At 37.3% G+C, this 19333-nt stretch overlaps 1 protein-coding gene and 2 long non-coding RNA genes across 3 annotated transcripts in view; 2 read left to right on the forward strand and 1 right to left on the reverse strand.

Annotated features, from left to right (window-relative positions):
- The first annotated feature begins 4 nt into the window (after positions 1-4).
- Positions 5-1341, forward strand: LOC149690560 (uncharacterized). Its single transcript, XR_016383755.1, has 2 exons — positions 5-293; positions 588-1341. It is a non-coding gene; the product is annotated as an uncharacterized LOC149690560 (long non-coding RNA).
- Positions 1342-8598: 7257 nt separating this feature from the next.
- LOC149690561 (uncharacterized) overlaps positions 8599-19333 on the reverse strand; it is a 159042-nt gene continuing 148307 nt past the window's right edge. The window contains exons 6-9 of the long non-coding RNA XR_016383757.1: positions 12519-16346; positions 12393-12460; positions 10998-12318; positions 8599-8929 (exon numbers count right to left, since the gene is read on the reverse strand). This is a non-coding gene — a long non-coding RNA (uncharacterized LOC149690561). The remainder of the gene's footprint in view (positions 8930-10997; positions 12319-12392; positions 12461-12518; positions 16347-19333) is intronic.
- LOC149690562 (uncharacterized) overlaps positions 15254-19333 on the forward strand; it is a 78881-nt gene continuing 74801 nt past the window's right edge. The window contains exon 1 of the mRNA XM_089870110.1: positions 15254-15394. The gene's annotated coding sequence lies outside the window, so the exon portion shown is untranslated. The remainder of the gene's footprint in view (positions 15395-19333) is intronic.

Here is a 19333-nt window from a genome sequence, read left to right on the forward strand (position 1 = left end):
GAAACGTAAATTAAACTAAACACTCTTCCCCGCACACTTCGAAATAAAAACTAACAAACAAACAACACTTCTTCTTCTTCTTCCTTTTATAAATATAAATATTACGCACCAAAACTATGATTTTAATTCTTTTAATTATAATTGTAATTTTATTTAAATAATTATAAAAAAAATCAATCAATCAATCAATCAATCAAAACACCGAACATTTTTAAAATTGCGAAGTTTGTTTTCGTTTTGTGAAAACTGGTTGTGAAATCGGGGGAAGATTAACTGTGAATTCCAGACAAAAGGTAATTGAAAGTTGGACAATTAAACGCTGCGACATAGGACCACATTCATTTCAAGAGTTAATTAAAATTTAATTCATAATTAAATAAACTAAAACCGGGATATAAATTAAGATTTCATGTTAGTTAATTAATATTAATTTGTAAGTGACGGAACCAAGGCTTATGATTCTTAATTATAAATCCATTTTCATCCTTTTCAAATATTACTTTTGTGTTAAAATATATCAATTAACAGACTAATTGAAACTAAATTTAATTAACTGGACATATTTTTATTTTTTATTATTTTAAAAGGTTTACTTTTAATCGTAATTTGGCCTTGAATTTTAATTCGAAGCGATGGATTGAAATTTGAAGGTAAGTGACGGAGCCAAGGCTTAACATTTTTTCAATTAAAATCCATTTGCATCCTTTTCAAAAATTAATTGGGTCTTAAAATATATCAATTAACAAACTAAATTATATAGAATTAAATTAAATAGACAATTATTTTTAATATTTTAAAATATTGTAGTGACGTTAATTTGCATAAAGAAAAATTTAATTTCAATATATCCCGGGGCGGTTTTATTTGGACCATTTTTGTTTGTTGCCGATACAGATCTCATAAAAAAAAGAGAGGATGAAATATCAAAGAGATCACGATCTGCGTAGTTCTGTATTTTTATTTATGTTTTTTTTTTATTTTCATCCTAAACAATATTAACAAACATTAATTTACTAATTTTTGTTATGACATAAGTAAGATTGTAATGTTAAAGTATAACACGACATTTAATCAGAATTTTAACTTAGTGCAATATTTATTGAATAAGTTATATAAAATCATTTGGTGTACATATAATAATTCCGCTGTAAATTTTCAACGCAAGAAATACGCCGTACATTTTCGCCAACGTAATTTGCGTTATTGCAAGCAACGCGCGTAAGACCACAAATCTTTACCATATTAACTATAGATTAACAATTATCTGATTACGTTTTGTTACTATAATGTTGTGAATAGTCATTTGAAATATAAAAGTTCGTCTTCATTCTTTAACAAAGAGTCGCGTGTCGTCATTTCATTTTCTCCGATTGACCTCTTCGTGGGGTCAAGCATTTCGTCGCGAGATTTGGAAGAAACTATCCAACCCCTTTTTTATAATGTAAGTAAATTTTCATCATATTTCGAACTCGTGAATTATTAACTTCTGTTAATGTTGTGTGTTTGTACGATTACTCAGGAATTGATACTTAAAAACTATGGTTTTATTTACAATGAATATTACATGACCGAGGTCCGAGATAGACTCGAGAGATTAGATAAAGAATAGACATTAAGCTAATACGGGCCTCTCAATGGGCGTCTTGAATGTTTTCAGCATTGCATGCATGATTGTCGTGGGCTGCCTCAGAAGTCAGGTTCCTCTCGATCAATGATGTTTGGTGGATCTGTGACGTCCTCTGGGCCGATACTTGATTCCGGAGAGCAAGACTTGATTCCGTGATTGTGATGATTGTCCGGTAGGGGAACTAGATGGAACCGGTTTCTTCGAATCCTTCCTTTGGACGTCTCGATTATATATGATCGGGGCTCCTCTGCTGTCTCGACAACTGTTCGGTCTCTCAGCAATTCGTCTTGGAGAGTTCCGTAGGCACATTTCTCAATCTGGGCTCGACACGCGGTGATAAACTCTTCTACCGGTTCGCCATCTTGCTGAACTCGTGAGTTTATTTATAACGCAATTGAAGTCAGACTTCTCTGCATCGGTGGCAAACGTAAACGACAAGAATACGTCATCAGCTTTGTCGCCCATCATGTATATTAACCCATTGTCTTGGAACTAAGACCGGACGCGGATCTGAATCTCTCGAACCTCCTCCTCCATCGGGGCCACTCGTTTGAATTCGCAAAGTTCAATTGGCAAGGCGGTTGCATTTGAAAGTCCGCGGCGTTCTGCATTTTCCATGTCGAAGTAGACCGCAAATCTAGTCGATTACTGATTAACGAATAAAAGCTAACCGTGATATCGCGTGACAAAATACTACGTTAATTTACTTCTGGCACCATGTTGTGTGTTTGTACGACTACACGGGAATTGATACTTTAAAACTATGGTTTATTTAAAATGAATATTACACGACCGAGGTCCGAGATAGACTGAGTGTTTAACACAGAGAGGGGGCCTTTTTATACACGCGAGATTAGATAAAGAATAGACATTGAGCTAATACGGGGGCTGTTCATAAACTGACCTACTAATAATAAAAAACATAATGTCACAGTTAACAGTAATGCTACGTAGAACAAGTTATTTAAGTTTTCTGGGGTTTCCAAAAACCAGTTTTCCACTTGTCTTGGTCATTTGCCCGTTTAGTTCTTGGAGGGTCAGGTCCAAGTTCGCGTTAGTAATTTCTCTCCTCTGATACGAAAGAAACTCTGAGAGCTTCAGAAAGGAAAGAGGTAGAGGAAGAGGGAAGTTAAGATAGCTAGAAAGAGGAAAAGTAGTAAAGAGAAATTTAATAACAATCGCAGCTGCGTTGAAAGACTAGTCACTATAGAGAGAGAGAGAAAGATGAGGACACGATAAAGCTCGGCAGGGATTATGTGGGCGGCCGCTTTTCTATTTCCGTTTCCTTTTATTGTCTCGGGGAACCGAATGTCAGCGAAACTGTCGTTTTTCATTTATCGTCAGCAAACCACCAATTGGATTTTGCGGCCCAGCATTTTTCTTTCCCGTCTAGCTCGAGCGCACCGTTGCGAAGCGAACTCAGCGGGCGCGTGCAAGACCATGTCCTATAAGAACCCATAAATGATCTGAGAACATTCGAAGTCAAATTTATAAATCTTGGCGTACATCGAAAGTGGTGGCGAGATAGGTAGCGCACTCGTCATCCACACTAACGACCCGGGTTCAAATCCCGGCGAGGGAAGTGGTGTTTATATTAAAATAGTGGCTCTTTTAAATGACACTTTGTGCTTTGATATTTAAGTTCCATTTATAGTTATTACAGTGCACCGAAAGAGGTGGCGCGAAAGGTAGCGCGCTTGTCACCCACACTGCCGACCCGGGTTCGAATCCCGGCGAGGGAAGTGGTATTTATATTAAAATAGTGGCTCTTTTAAATGGTACATCGCGCTTTTCTAAATTGAAGTTCAATTTATCACATTAGTTATTCCAGTGGTGTGGTGGCGCAGTTGGTAGCGTCGTCGATATACACACCACGGTCCCGGGTTCGAACCCCGGTAGAAACAAAAAAAAAATCTGACTGAGATGAGTTGGCGCCATCTCGTAATCCTGCCTAAACATGGGAAGTCAGAAAACGGGGGGGTGGGGCCCCCCCCGGCCTTTTTTTTCGATGAATATCTATTTTGTTTTTGTTTTACTAGCTTACTATGTTTAATTTAATAAGGGCGGTGCATAGGTACTACTACCCACCGCCCTATATACTAAACATAGTAAGCTAGTAAAACAAAAACAAAATTGATATTCATCGAAAAAAAAGGCCGGGGGGGGGCCCCACCCCCCCGTTTTCTGACTTCCCATGTTTAGGCAGGATTACGAGATGGCGCCAACTCATCTCAGTCAGATTTTGTTTTTGTTTCTACCGGGGTTCGAACCCGGGACCGTGGTGTGTATATCGACGACGCTACCAACTGCGCCACCACACCACTGGAATAACTAACGTGATAAATTGAACCTCAATATACCAAAGCGCGATGTACCATTTAAAAGAGCCACTATTTTAATATAAATACCACTTCCCTCGCCGGGAATCGAACCGGGGTTCGCGGCGTGGCTTACTGGTACGCTACCCACTGCGCCACCACATCATTGGTGAAACATAACTTCAATAGCAAACTTGCAAAGTACATAGTATCATTTCAACGTCTTCTGTAGCGTAACCCTTGTTATGAATCAAACCTCAATGTATCATTGAACAGAGGACAGTTTTTGTACAAATATCACATCCCCTCCACGTGTTTGAACCGGAGTCCTAGGTATGGTATACCAGACCAACAGCTGTTTTTATAAACGGAGATTCAGTAACAAAGTGATATGTCCCAAAATTTAATTGTAGTTTGGTGTCTAAGGAGAGAGGAGACCGGAACTTGAGATCTTAGATCAGGCAGGTCAAATCTCATTTACCTGTTATCCTACTAAATTGGTGGGTTTTGATAATGTATATATCGTTTCGGTGATCACAATGAAAGATATCAATGAGAAGGGTCTTGGTTGTTTTTTCTTCGACGTGTCTTGGATCAGACGTCCATAACTCTCTTTTTCGAGAGAAGATATTTATATTTAATTTCTTTTCATTCAACGCTATTTTACCAAGACAGACCCTTGGCGTTGACATTTTTCAGCGCAACCCAGATCCGAAAACCGATCGTCTGATCGAAGAGAAGTTTTCTCTTTGAAGGCCGACAGGGAAATGAATGATATTTTATGTACTTGAGCGCTTATAAGTTGCGTGCATGACGTAAACATTTCATTATCTTATTTACATAGTCTTATCTAAAGCCTATTTTTTGTCTACTGATTACACAAGTCACGTGGTCTGATGGTCCATTTTACCAAACGCCTGACGAGCGCGGACCATGGTTCAAATCTGAGCGAGTAAAGTTATTTTGCATAAGATTCAGGCTTCCTTGAAATGGCATATCCTATTACAATCACTTGGAAAACCAATCGGAATCAGTTGGAAAAGTAACTGAAATCTTTTGGATAATCGACTTTAAACACTTGGAAAACTCAGAACTATCAATTCTCTTAGCCCGTAATTTTAAATTTAAAAGTTTCCCGATTAAACACTATGAACATTTACGTATTTAGTCAATATATGTAGTTAGAGCGTATTTTGGGATTCAATTTGATAATATAAATCTCACACGAATTTTAAGAAAAATATCGTGATGGATGAATACTTATTTACTCTCCATTACTACAAACAGGGAGATAACACTGATGTATTGCGGGTACAGGTTCTACAGGGGTGTATTCGAAATGCATTATAAATGTTTCCCCTATTGTTCGGCTTTCGGGACCTTATTGAAATTTCGAAATTGCCCCCCTCCCCCCGCCTTTCACAAACGTTCGTACGCCGATTAAAATTTATTAATAATAGAAATTTTCTTATTATTTTCAGTACCTGGACTCAACACTCGGAAGTTACACGTTTATAAATATATTTTTATTATTTTCATTATTAATCTTTTGAATAAAATCTAATGTATCAATGGAATATATTTCAAAATAAAAACTTGCTTTAACATTTAAAAAATATTATTTCATACAATTCTTTCTATTTATAAGCTTACTAATTATAGTTATGGCTATGTTATAGAAACTTGATTGGTACCCTTAGAATACAAGTATAAATATATATTATTATTTTATTTCGAGAAAAGTGTTAAAGAATTCACCCCATCTGAAGTTTGATGTGCAGGAGAGCAAACACCGACGGGAAACACCGGTTGCCTTTGCAGCCAGTTAAAGTATAAGATCCACTACATTAAAGTGCTTTCTCAATATGACAGAACAGGTGAGTCGAATAATAAACAGAATAAATGGCTTGATTTCCGACTTAAAATTCCCACGGAAATTTGGGCAAAATTATTATATAGTTTCAAGTGATTTATAATTTATTTTTCTTCTGTGCTAGGCACTCTGTTTCAAAAGTGTATCTCTTTATTCTGTTTTCTGAAGGTCTAATACACTATTGCTATTATTATTATTATTATTATGACATAACTATTAACTTCCGGTATTAGTAATCACGTGACATGTGTAAATTGGCTATCAGTAGACCAAAAATAGGCTTTAGATAAGGCTATGTAAATAAGATAGTGAAAGGTTTACGTCACGCAACTTATAAGTCCTCAAGTACCTAATATATCATTCATTTCCCAGTCGGCCTTCAAGGAGAACACTTCGTATTTTAAGGGCTTCTCTTTGATCAGACGATCGGTTTTCGGATCTGGGTTGCGCTGAAAAATGTCAACGCCAAGGGTCTGTCTTGGTAAAATAGCGTTGAATGAAAAGAAATTAAATATAAATATCTTCTCTCGAAAAAGAGAGTTATGGACGTCTGATCCAAGACACGTCGAAGAGAAAACAACAAAGACCCTTCTCATTGATATCTTTCATTGTGATCACCGAAACGATATATACATTATCAAAACCCACCAATTTAGTAGGATAACAGGTAAATGAGATTTGACCTGCCTGATCTAAGATCTCAAGTTCCGGTCTCCTCTCTCCTTAGACACCAAACTACAATTAAATTTTGGGACATATCACTTTGTTACTGAATCTCCGTTTATAAAAACAGCTGTTGGTCTGGTATACCATACCTAGGACTCCGGTTCAAACACGTGGAGGGGATGTGATATTTGTACAAAAACTGTCCTCTGTTCAATGATACATTGAGGTTTGATTCATAACAAGGGTTACGCTACAGAAGACGTTGAAATGATACTATGTACTTTGCAAGTTTGCTATTGAAGTTATGTTTCACCAATGATGTGGTGGCGCAGTGGGTAGCGTACCAGTAAGCCACGCCGCGAACCCCGGTTCGATTCCCGGCGAGGGAAGTGGTATTTATATTAAAATAGTGGCTCTTTTAAATGGTACATCGCGCTTTGGTATATTGAGGTTCAATTTATCACGTTAGTTATTCCAGTGGTGTGGTGGCGCAGTTGGTAGCGTCGTCGATATACACACCACGGTCCCGGGTTCGAACCCCGGTAGAAACAAAAACAAAATCTGACTGAGATGAGTTGGCGCCATCTCGTAATCCTGCCTAAACATGGGAAGTCAGAAAACGGGGGGGTGGGGCCCCCCCCCGGCCTTTTTTTTCGATGAATATCTATTTTGTTTTTGTTTTACTAGCTTACTATGTTTAATTTAATAAGGTTTAATTTAATAAGGGCGGTGCATAGGTACTACTACCCACCGCCCTATATACTAAACATAGTAAGCTAGTAAAACAAAAACAAAATTGATATTCATCGAAAAAAAAGGCCGGGGGGGGCCCCACCCCCCCGTTTTCTGACTTCCCATGTTCAGGCAGGATTACGAGATGTCGCCAACTCATCTCAGTCAGATTTTGTTTTTGTTTCTACCGGGGTTCGAACCCGGGACCGTGGTGTGTATATCGACGACGCTACCAACTGCGCCACCACACCACTGGAATAACTAATGTGATAAATTGAACTTCAATTTAGAAAAGCGCGATGTACCATTTAAAAGAGCCACTATTTTAATATAAATACCACTTCCCTCGCCGGGATTCGAACCCGGGTCGGCAGTGTGGGCGACAAGTGCGCTACCTTTCGCGCCACCTCTTTCGGTGCACTGTGATAACTATAAATGGAACTTAAATATCAAAGCACAAAGTGTCATTTAAAAGAGCCACTATTTTAATATAAACACCACTTCCCTCGCCGGGATTCGAACCCGGGTCGTTAGTGTGGATGACGAGTGCGCTACCTTTCGCGCCACCCCGTTCAGTGCTGAGTAATAATTTTATATGGAACCTAAATATCAAAGCACAAAGTGTCATTTAAAAGAGCCACTATATAATATAAAAACCACTTCCCTCGCCGGGATACGAACCCGGGTTGGCAGTGTGGGTGACAAGTGCGCTACCTATCGCGCCACCACTTTCGATGTACGCCAAAATTTATAAGTGGGACTTAAATATCAAAGCACAAAGTATCATTTAAAATAGCTACCATTGTAATATAAATACCACTTCCCTCGCCGGTGGGTGACAAGTGTGCTTCTTATCGCGCCACCCATCACTTCTAAAGTATAACAAAGCGAAGTTGACCTTTTATGGTTGAGTTCTTGATTATATATATATGATACAAAATTTTACAAAGTTTACAAATTTTCTTGGCTGGTCATAACTTTGCACTATCTCGCTGAAAAAGGAATTACTGGTACCTGACCAATTTTTTTTTTTTTTTTGTAAAACATTGCTGTTTTAGATCAAATAATATTTACTAAAGAAACTTACCTCCTTACCTCTCACGAACCAGATCTTTCCAATAGCAGCACAGTTCGATATTAAATTTTTATAAACAGATGGTAAATTTTCCACGATGTAATTTGGGCTGAAAATTTAAAGTGTGCCTACGTGCTTCATGGGAATTCGGTGAACTAGAATTACAATCGAAACAAAGCGTTCGTTATAGAATATTATAATCTATTCTATAATTATATTAAAATTTTGTTAATGTTAAATAAGTAGGCCAAATTGTATATATTTCAAACTCATAGAAAAATAAAACAAAAAAATGTTTTATTGCTTAAGTATACAAGTTTTTTTCACATAATAAATATAAAACTTTGAACATAATTTAAGAAATTAACCGATCTTAAAAAGTAAGATCTTTCAATTATGGTAAATTTATTTATTTTTAAATTTTCGCATTTAAATTAGCACGCGAGTATCTCAAACTTGAAGGCAAATCTGAGTAGTAGAAATACCTCTCCTTTGTTCCAGACGGGACCTAAGCAAACTTAACCTAAGGTTAGGTATTGAGAAGGTTTATAATTGAAGTCCAATAAAGGCCAGAGAAGTCCGTTTTCTCGTCGTAAATGCTTTCCACCACCGTCACTCGTTGGCTCTACCGGACACTCCTAGGAGAGATGAAAAATACATTTTAGTCCACTAGTCATTATTTACTCCCGATTCTACCTCTATATGACCACTGCCGAACAAATAGTGGTTTGAGAGTCGGCCCAAACCTAGTACGGCAAGAGGATTTTTACCCCTTACATCCCCCCCCCCAAAAAAAAACACTTCCAGAAAAAATGTTTAACAAGACTAAAAAGGCAAAATGGAACCTAGAACTATTATAGATCTCATCCAACTTATTACGTTACTATTGGAGTCACGTGATGTTCTCAAACGACACAATAATTCTCACCTAGTCCCTCTGAAATTTATCGTAAAATTATTTCAAATTTCAAGTGAAAAAAACTAATATCCTGATATCCCTAAAAATCCTGAACTCGCGAAGGCTACAAAAGGTTTGGACCGTACGCTATGTATTCGATTTAGTCTCTCCTGGGTCGGAGTTTTCGCCGACATCCCGTAGTCATAGCAACGTCGGAACTCCTGAAAGGGGTTGGATGGAGGATTACTAGTAAACTCGGGGTTGGTTCCGTTGTCTTGGCAACCAGTGACGCCTATGGAGAGCTATGGAAGAGGGCGCCCGCGTTTGAGGATCTAGTTTCAAGAGTTGACGTGAAATTCGACTGATCAAAACGACCCGCGAAACCTTACTACGCTTAATAGATGACATGGTTTATTTTAATTAACACCTTTCATTAATAAATTAATAAACCCTTTTCAAAAGGATCGTCTGCTTAAGACGGAACTTCCTGTCAGTATGTGGACACAAAGACGTTAGATTTGACTTCACACGTCTGTCTTTGTGTCCACATACCAATCAATGTTCTGTCTTAAGACAAAAAGGGGCTCCAAAAACTAGATTTTGTTACCTCCCCCTCCCCGACTTTTGAAAAGGACAGGTCTATTTGCTATTACGAAAGAAATCTTCACATGTTTCTCAACAATCTCATCTATAAACCATGCCTGCCTGCCCTTAGCTGTCCCTAACTTTGCTGTCCAGATACGATTTCTACCCTCAATTTTTTTGTCGTTTTTCAAAAACCATTTTGGGTAACTCTTAGCTGGGTCCTAGGGCTGGGACGGAAAAAGGAAGTATTGAGGAAGGGCTGGACAGAAATAAAATATAGATTCGCTTCGTATCCCAAAAAGTAAAAAAAAAAAGATAGCAACCCAAAACCTTGTTCGCCTAAATTTATCTTTAAAAACAACAGATTTTTTCATCCTATTTCCTCTACGTTTATTACAAGGATGGGAAAATAGTTTGTGGACCCCTGGTGCTACTTGCTTGCGGGACACCGTTTCACCCGACCAAGACCAGACAGACAAGAGTTAACGATGGGAACAGTGACGCCTGCTACGACTTAAATTGGCCATTTGAAATTATAAACCAAGGCTTTTGGTTTTATTTTTTATTATTATGAATTGTTAAGCCTATCGTATACCGGTTTTACGTCTGGGATTTTACGGTTTTATGGTAATTTTTGAGAGATTGGGATTTAAATGGATGCTGAGTATTTAAATATTAATCGTTTTTGAAACAGTATGACGCGGTTATATTGTGTAACTGAATTTGTTTAAAAGTATAAAATAAAATTTCCATGGCATGGCCACGGACTTTGTTTCTAATTTGTCCGCGGTATTCTAGGAATGTCTTAATTTTCATAGTTTTAACTATTAACCGAGAGGGCTAACACTAATTAAACTCATACAGAAAAACTATCCAACAGATATTACAATCAACGATCCTCAAGAGAATTTCAATCGCAAATGGTTACAACTACGATGCTCAAATACAAATATCAATAAATTATTCCAATTAAAATCAAAAATATTCATCTGATTCGGTAAAAATAATTAAAATGTCCACCACCTCGCATTCAAACCCAAAAACTACTTAAACGTAAAGACCTCCAGCAACAAGTACTGTACACTATACTTTGAAACGCGTTTAATCAAAAAGTTTTCAATGTTTTCAAGAAATTTAAGTTATTAACTCGGAAAATTCCCTAGCTTATTTTAAAACCTAAGCCTAGAATTTAGAATGTTTTTATTTTAGATTAGTTAACTTACATTCTTCAGAAATGAATTCCGTATTCTTAGACAAAGAATTCGAAACAAACTTTGTTAATGGACATCAAAAAGGAACAATACCCGCGCCTGAATTGCGAGAAAGAACATTCGGAACCCTAGCTGACCTTCAAATTAATCTAAAAAGGTCATGTGAGTGGTTTGAACGTTGAAAAAAAAGGAAATTCAAGGGGATTTAAAATTTCAACCCCCCCCCCCATCACCGTGAATTCCCCCTAGAATCGATACTAATAAGGCATTCGATCCAGCCATGGGGCTTTGATTTCTTTTTCAACATTTTTTTCTCCTCTTATAACAAAGGTTTTTTTTAGAGAAAATCAACCCCTTAACCCTAGTATGGTGGTGGTATGCTATGAAAGGTGGTTAAGGTCAATCTAGACAAACGCTTCGTCACGCCGTTTTTTTTGCCAACTCGTAAAAAGCGTACGACGACACTTTGTTTTTTACTCAACGAGAATTCACCATATAAATAGCAAAGCAGTTGTTCTCTTAAGCATCACTTCTCGCTTGAATGTTTAAATACGAAGTCTTCCAAATGGTCACATCTAGTACCGCGTTGTTCAATTGTAAGTAATATTTTAGGAACATAATTGAGTGTTAAGTTTAACCCGAGCCTTTTTCACTGCCGCTTCACGATACGACAACTGGCGACGAAGATGGGATTGAGTCAAGATACAATGACGGACGCGAGCAACCTAACCACGACCACAAGTACCGCGGGCATGTCTACAGGCTACTTCCAACCTTTTGACCACACCACAGTGCATCGACCTATACCTTCTGCATGGACAACGGAGTTCAGACAACACTAAGAAAACTGCCGTGTACCTTATCTTACTCGGCGCAAGTACCTCCGCTCTGCTCGGGAGTCCATCAAGCCCTTCAAAACTTACAGACAAATTGTCACACCCAGTACCGCGTTGTGCAATAGTGAGTAATCTTTTATGAACATAATAAAGCAGTTTTACCTGCGCCTTTTTCACTGCAGCTTCACGGTACGACAACTGGCGACGAAGATGGCATTGAGTCAAGATACAATGACGGACGCGAGCAACCTAACCACGACCACAAGTACCGCGGGCATGCCTACAGACTACTTCGAATCTTTTGACCAGACCATAGCGCATCGACCTATACCTTCTGCATGGACAACGGAGTTTCAGACAACACTAAGAAAACTGCCGTGTTCCTTACCTTACTCGGCGCAAGTACCTACGCTCTGCTCGGGAGTCTATCAAGCCCTTCAAAACCTACAGACAAATTGTCACACCACCCAGTACCGCGTTGTTCAATTGTGTGTAATCTTTTATGAACATAATAAAGCCGTTTTACTTGAGCCTTTTTTCACTGCTGCTGCACGATACAACATATAATTACAGTTTAAGCTTCTGGGTGACGAAGTTTGAAGGACCCCAAATCCACCATCAGTACCAACCTATTGAATCCTGATTCCCATATTTCTTACACGATTCATCTTGATACCAAAGATAAAAAACAACTTACCACATGACTTAGTAATTAAAAATCCACCGACGTGTTTTTGACCTTAACCACCACACGTCCATTCCAAACACAACTGATTTAGCTAGTGATAACTCAGTGAGGAACTACAGTCTTACCTCCTTGAAAAAGGATTCCATTTCGATTTTGCTTTAGTTTTTTATTTTTTCTTCTGGGGTAGAGCGTGTTGGCACCCTGAAAGAAAAAAGAAAAGCCCAACCCCTTCCCACAGGTAATCAATACGTTTGTCAGCTAGGTAAAGGGATGAGATACGTAGCAGAGGACCTAGGTGTATGGGCCTAATTCGTTGCTTGGGCTAAGATACTTTACTCGCAGCTTGGGAATATACAGAAACTTGGGGAATACTTAATTACGTGTCAATAATGCATTTTTCTTTAACTCAATCAATCATTCAGTATATTTAAACCTGCAGATCAGGGCACAAAAATGCGTTACCCGCATAGTTAAGAACTGGGGCGCGTTAATATATAATGTTAAGACAGACTTTCAAAAACATGTTGGTTAAAATTTTAAAAGATAACTATAAGAATGCGCTTAGAGGGCTTGTAAGTCGTTCTCGTGAAAGCTTTGAAGGGATTATAGATTAAAAAACCATAACATTATGGGCATGGGACATCTTATATTTGTTGGTAACTTGGTCCCTCCAAATTTAGCACGTGTTATAGCGACAGTTAATTAATTTTAATTAAATGATAAACCCCAAAATTCATATCTTTAAAATCCCTTCTATTCCGTCTAAGAGGGATTGAAATTACGAAACACGTGCATGTGTTTGTGACTAGAAATTAAGGTTCTATTTTTGTTATGATCGTCTCGGGTCGTTCAGGTTTACGAAGGCACTTTTATAAATTTAAATAAAACAAATTAAATTCCAGGTAAGAGAAAATTACCTATCATTTTGAGATATTTTTTAACCTTCCCAGTATTCGCTAATCTTACAGAGAAATATTTGAGGAGAAAGATGAGGAGTACCGAGAAAAACCAAGAGCTTCTCCAAGAAGTAGGGAGTACATAGAAAGAAGGTAACGGGCAAAAATGTCACGCTGCATTGGTTCCCTCTTCTCCACTCTCTTATACCACATTCCTTTAAGCCTTGCCGACGTTTTTTGCGCCTTCACCCTTCGATGGAATCAACCGTACGTACGCATTGGCGTCTCCAAAGTTCTCTTCACTCTTCGATGAGAGAGAATCGAATAGAAGCCGAAGTTCGGGCCGAGAAAATGCCGAGAGAACTTCCATAACTGCATCATGGGACCCCTGAATCGAGGACGTCCAAGATACGGAAGGAAAAGTCCTAGGAATGAACGAGAGAGGGCGAGACACGCTATAGTCTCCTCTTTTAGCTCCGCGACGGCGTGATGCCTGCGAATAGAATGTTTCAGAGCAAAAGTGTCATTAAGTTAAATATTTATGGGAAAAGTCGCTGGGGTAATTAGGATGTGCCTTGAATAGGTCACCACCACCAAGTACAAGGGTCAAATAGTGACGAAATTCCCTCTTAAGGTCCGCCAGAGTAAAAATCTTACAATGCGATGTTGAGGGAAAGCCAACTTTACGCTGGTGCCCCTGTAGAACTGTTTACCTTACAATACATCACTCAAGGCGATTTATTATTTTTTTTTTTCTTAATTTAAATCAACGTTTTAGTATAAAATTGGGTTAAAGTTGTTAATTTAATTTAGATATAAGCTAATAGTCTTAGTTTATTAGTGCGTTAGGAAAAGAAAAGTTCTGAAAATTAAAATTAAAATTTAATTTAATAATAAAAATAATTAATTCACTTTAAAAGAGGTGTTAAAGGGTAGAAGGGGGACAGGGAAATATCATTCTTTCACCGGCTTCTTCTTCTATTACGTTAGATAAACGTTTTCAACAAAATATATGATTTAATTATCAGAAGTGCATAAAACGAAGTTACCATCTTCACGCAGTCACTCCTACCGCAAATAGGAGGGTCCCGGATCCAAGCCGGTGTATAGAGAGAGAGAGGGAAATTTAGTTTTCCCCTCTTTATGGGATAGAGGGCGTTGTAATATAAGGAAAAGAGGCATAGAGAGAAAAGGCGGATGAGAGAGAGAGAAGGGGGGAGAAAAGGGGAGAGAAAGAGAGAGAGAGAGAGTGCTTGTCGGCGCGAGCGGCCTTTGCGAAAACGGCAGTCCTGTCAGACCCGCTTGGATCGTGAGCGGTGGCGTTAGCTCTGTGAAAAATTTCTCCCAACGTTCTGTTTTTTTTTTTCTATTTCGCGCCAAAGTTAGGCCTAATCGCGGAAAAAAGATGGAATCCCAATCATCCAGACGACCCGACTGGTAACCTAAAGGATTATAATCTCGCGCGTGAATGACGTAGATGATTGAAAAGAAAAAAAGAGTACCTACGATGAACAACCCTGGATTGGAATTAAAAATATTGTTACTCTTATAAAGCAGTGATTTACCTCGACGACGTAAATTGATGAATTAAAATTAATTAATTGGTGATAAATTGTATCTCTGTGAAGTGCGCCGATGTGAAAAGAATATATCCCTATAAGAAACGGATTTTAAAATTTTTGTTTTATAAAATTGTGATCGTTAATATATTCAAATATAAATCGGGTGGATTTCGCACGGAATTTAATATAATTAATTAATCAATTTATAGTGCGTTTAAGATTAATACTTGAAAATCGGTTGGTTCTTCAAGATTTATTTTTAAAACCTATATAACGTTTTTTTAAACGCTGTTTAATTTATTTCACGTTCTGTCTCGGATCTTTTACGGCATTGCCGGCCTGCCGCAATCGTATTTGGTTCCGTGAATTTGAAAGTAGGCGTGACGAATTGTAAAAGTCTACGGCGGCCCCGTCACCTGCTCTCAAGGTAAGCAACATTCTCAAATACCTTTTTCTATTCTATACCTGTAGAAGAAAAATAACCACTCCGGGCATTCGTTTAAAAGATTTCAGGATGACTAACACGGTTCTCACGAATCTAGCTTTCTTAGAAGGCCATAATTTGAAGATTTTTATTTTAACAATGTAATATCGGTAACTAAATCAGTGGGAATGCAGCCGTTTTGTTGTAATTTGGACTATTTTGACCTAATTTGTTTACAAATAGATATTTATTAACGAAGTTACGTTAGATCCCGTTGTGAAACTTTTATTAATAACTTCAGAGAAAAGGGTTACTTTCAGGGACTTACTAAAAAGGGGAGTTCAGCCAGAAATTTTGTTGTAATTTGGACTATTTTGGCCTAATTTGTTTACAAATAGATATCGATCATTTTATTTACGAAGTTACTTTAGATAAAAAAGGGGAAAAGATGATTAATAACCCTTCCTGTTTATTATTTTTTTATAACAGACAAAAGGGTTACTTTCAGGGACTTACTAAAAAGGGGAGTTGAAAATTTAAAATCCTCCTAAATATCTCTCTATATAATTAATGTAGTAGTTCATGTTATACGATCTAAATTGAACTATGAACCATCCGTTACTTTCATGGACATTTATTAAATACGTTTCATACGCACCGATCGTATCAATTTGCCTTTTGACCTTCTAAAAATTTCTTTTTTCTCTATTTTACATACTAATATATTTAAAATTGAAACTTTAAAAGTTATACCAAATTAATATATTCTTTAAAATCTAACCCGAAGTAGAATTTAAAATAATATTACACTTACCACCACCAATGGGATTTGAACTATTCAAGGTATCGTATTCCACCAGTCCATCTTAATGCTTTTGCAAATTTGCCCGGAGAGGCAGGCAGGCTTCTCTTGGAATACACTTGGTTTCTCTCTCTTGCTCTCTCTCTCTCTCATCTGCGTATGAATATTCAAATTATTAAACCCATCTTCCATAACTTAAAACTCATAAATACAGAAGGACCCGGCCGTGTAGCAATTCCCAAAGACCAAGTATATCGACCTAGTTTTAGTGTTTACCAATATTAAATGTTACCTTTTACGGATTTACGGATTTTCAAGAGAGGACTACCTATTCAAATATAAACATTATTTGACATTCGCTACGTCGTAAATGAAGTACGCGAATTAACAACGTTATACAATATAATACAAGGGATGGAAAACATTAGAATTTCAATAAATGTATCGTAAATTTACCCAAGTTTTAAATATTGATTAATTTGTAAAAATATTTCAAAGAATAAGGTATTGTTCATAAAGAAGCTTTTCATTGTGTGATATATATAGTCTTTGAGAGGAGAGTAAGGCTACTGTTAAGGCCAAACCAAGCTGCTGAAAGGCTATAGTATAGTACTAAAATAATTTTACTTTTGTTCTGTATTTATGCAGAGACAAAATGCCTTTCCTAATTCTTCAACAAATCTGATATAATTAAATTTAAACTCATATGGTTATAGATGTTAATAGATGGCGCTTGTTGTATGTTATCCGCGAGCATCACGATAACAGCTCCAACGCACGCGAGTTAGGCCTAACTAAATCAGGCTTTAACTATACATAATCTCCAGCAACGCCATGTCGTCACCTCGCCGAATCTGAAATGACTATATTATCTATCCACCTCATCTTTCCGCAATTAAATTGCATCACCTGCTCCTTATTGAAGTTAATTTAAATTAAATAAGTATTTTTCTAATTACACAAATAGAATCTAGTACTTAATAAAAAATAAAACTGTTTAAATTTTCGAATCGTAAAATTTGAGTAAAACTATTGAACGCAATAGGGAGCTAACAACTGGCTAGGGGGAAGAGAGAGTCTGACGTCACGCAGCCCCTCTCTGGTTGGCATTTTTGCGCGTAGAATACTGTTTTCAACCGTTAGGGGGGATGAAACTCCAGTAAGAGATAGAAGGGTGTGACGTTTCAGGGTCAGAACTGTTAGCTCCCTATAAGGAGCTAACAACTGGCTTGGGGGAAGAGATAGTCTGACGTCATGCAGCCCCTCTCTGGTTGGCATTTTTCCGCGTAGAATACCGTTTCCAACCGTTAGGGGGGATGAAACTCCAGTAAGAGATAGAAGGGTGTGACGTTTCAGGGTCAGAACTGTTAGCTCCCTATTACGTGAAAATAAAACTTCGGTAATATACTTCACGTCATTCACTTCTGAAAATGACAACCCATCTTTTAAAACCTTTTTTTTTTCACTGCGCCGTCTAGAGCTTACCAAGCACAGAGAAGGTTATATTCCGCGAGTGTGAAATTACCCTGGAGAGGAATTTCAAATGGAAATTGATAGCTAGTTCCGGCGGACGATATCTGCAATGTAGGGGTTGCGCTTTGCCGATAACTTCTCCAATTGCTTCGCAGCCAGCAATATAGATTAATCGTTGACTAAGGGAATATTCTAGCCTTTCCCCCCTCCCCCCATTTCTCTCTCACTCTAATTAAGGTTTCTCTCTTACGTGATAAATAGTTAAATTCCTTCTCGCTGTTAAAACGTATATACGAAGATTCGATTTATTCGAATCTTATTGCTAAGTATTCGTCTTTCGACAAAAGGCGAGCCGCTGCCACCGCTGCTCGCTCGCTCGTCTCGGATATTACAACAACATAGTATACGTGTTAGGGAGTAATTTCAAAAGTTATTAATTCGATAAGGAAATATCGAAATATTATTGGTTAAATGATTATATACGTAATAAGTTCCGGTTTGCGAATTTGCGAAATTCCACACTCGCTTATGTATATAGTGACGAATTGAAAGATATAAAGTGTTTATCTTAATGAAGTTCTATCATTTCGATATATATGTATGTAGAAACTCGCCGCGGCCTAAGATGCTTGAGTAATATCATAAATATATATTGCTAATAGAAATCGTCATTCGATTAGCGCTTTAAATGTTAGATATTCTTAAGTTTTATAAGAAATTAATCTTAAGATTAAGATATACAGGGTGTTTCTGAAGGGTCTGTCAAAAGTTATGGTTTTAATTATTTTTTGGGGGGGAGGGGGGTCAATTTCGAGACAAAATTGTTCAATGGCATTTTGTGTTTTAGTTATGATCCCTTAAATTTAATAAACATTGTTAGTTTCTTTGTAAAATTTAAGGGGCCATCCGTAAAGAAACGCCCTGTTTTGAATTAAGAAAAGGGGTTTTTTAACCGCGAGTTATTTACTTCTGATAACTACAAACCATGAGAACCTTTTATGGTGACTTTTTCCATGATATTCTCATTTTCCCCCCAGAAAAACTCTTTAATAAAAATTCACATGAAGAAGCTGGAGCTTTTAACTCCTAGTTATTTACTTCTGACAATTGGGGCAAAGTTACATATTCCGCTTGAATCTTAAAAAAAAAAAAAATACATAAAATTAGACTTCTTCTTATTTACTTCTGTTAATTGGATTAGGCAAAGAATAGGGTGAGACTCGAGAGGAGAGAAAAAAGAAAGGTATATATGGCGATCAAAAATAAATTATCTTTTATCATACATAGGAAGGAGAGTTTGAGTGTTGTTAAGTATTTGAGTACTTATTATGCAGACCCGCTTGCGATGGAAAATTTTCTCGTGATGAGTGCCGCTGTTAATGTATCATTACAATGGTAGAAAAATTCCTTTTTCTACGTTCAAATTGGTCTCTCCCCATTGCATGGTCGCCTCTTAATAATGGTGCTAAATGGGAAAGGAAAACATCGCCACCATTTTAATAATAATAATGTTAGGAGAGAATATAAACGTGTACATTTTTCCGCTGCTTAAATTAGGTACTATACTAGTCTAGGATGTAAATAATTTATTTTTTAAAGGTAATTTAATATAACGTTGGTAGGCCTACACTCTGGCAGTCTGCGTGTTTTGTAATTGATTAATTAAC

The sequence above is a fragment of the Phalangium opilio genome, unplaced genomic scaffold, assembly GCF_054372755.1.
Source record: "Phalangium opilio isolate 3A_F unplaced genomic scaffold, DU_Popi_V2 ptg000031l_1, whole genome shotgun sequence".
Taxonomy (NCBI): domain Eukaryota; kingdom Metazoa; phylum Arthropoda; class Arachnida; order Opiliones; family Phalangiidae; genus Phalangium; species Phalangium opilio.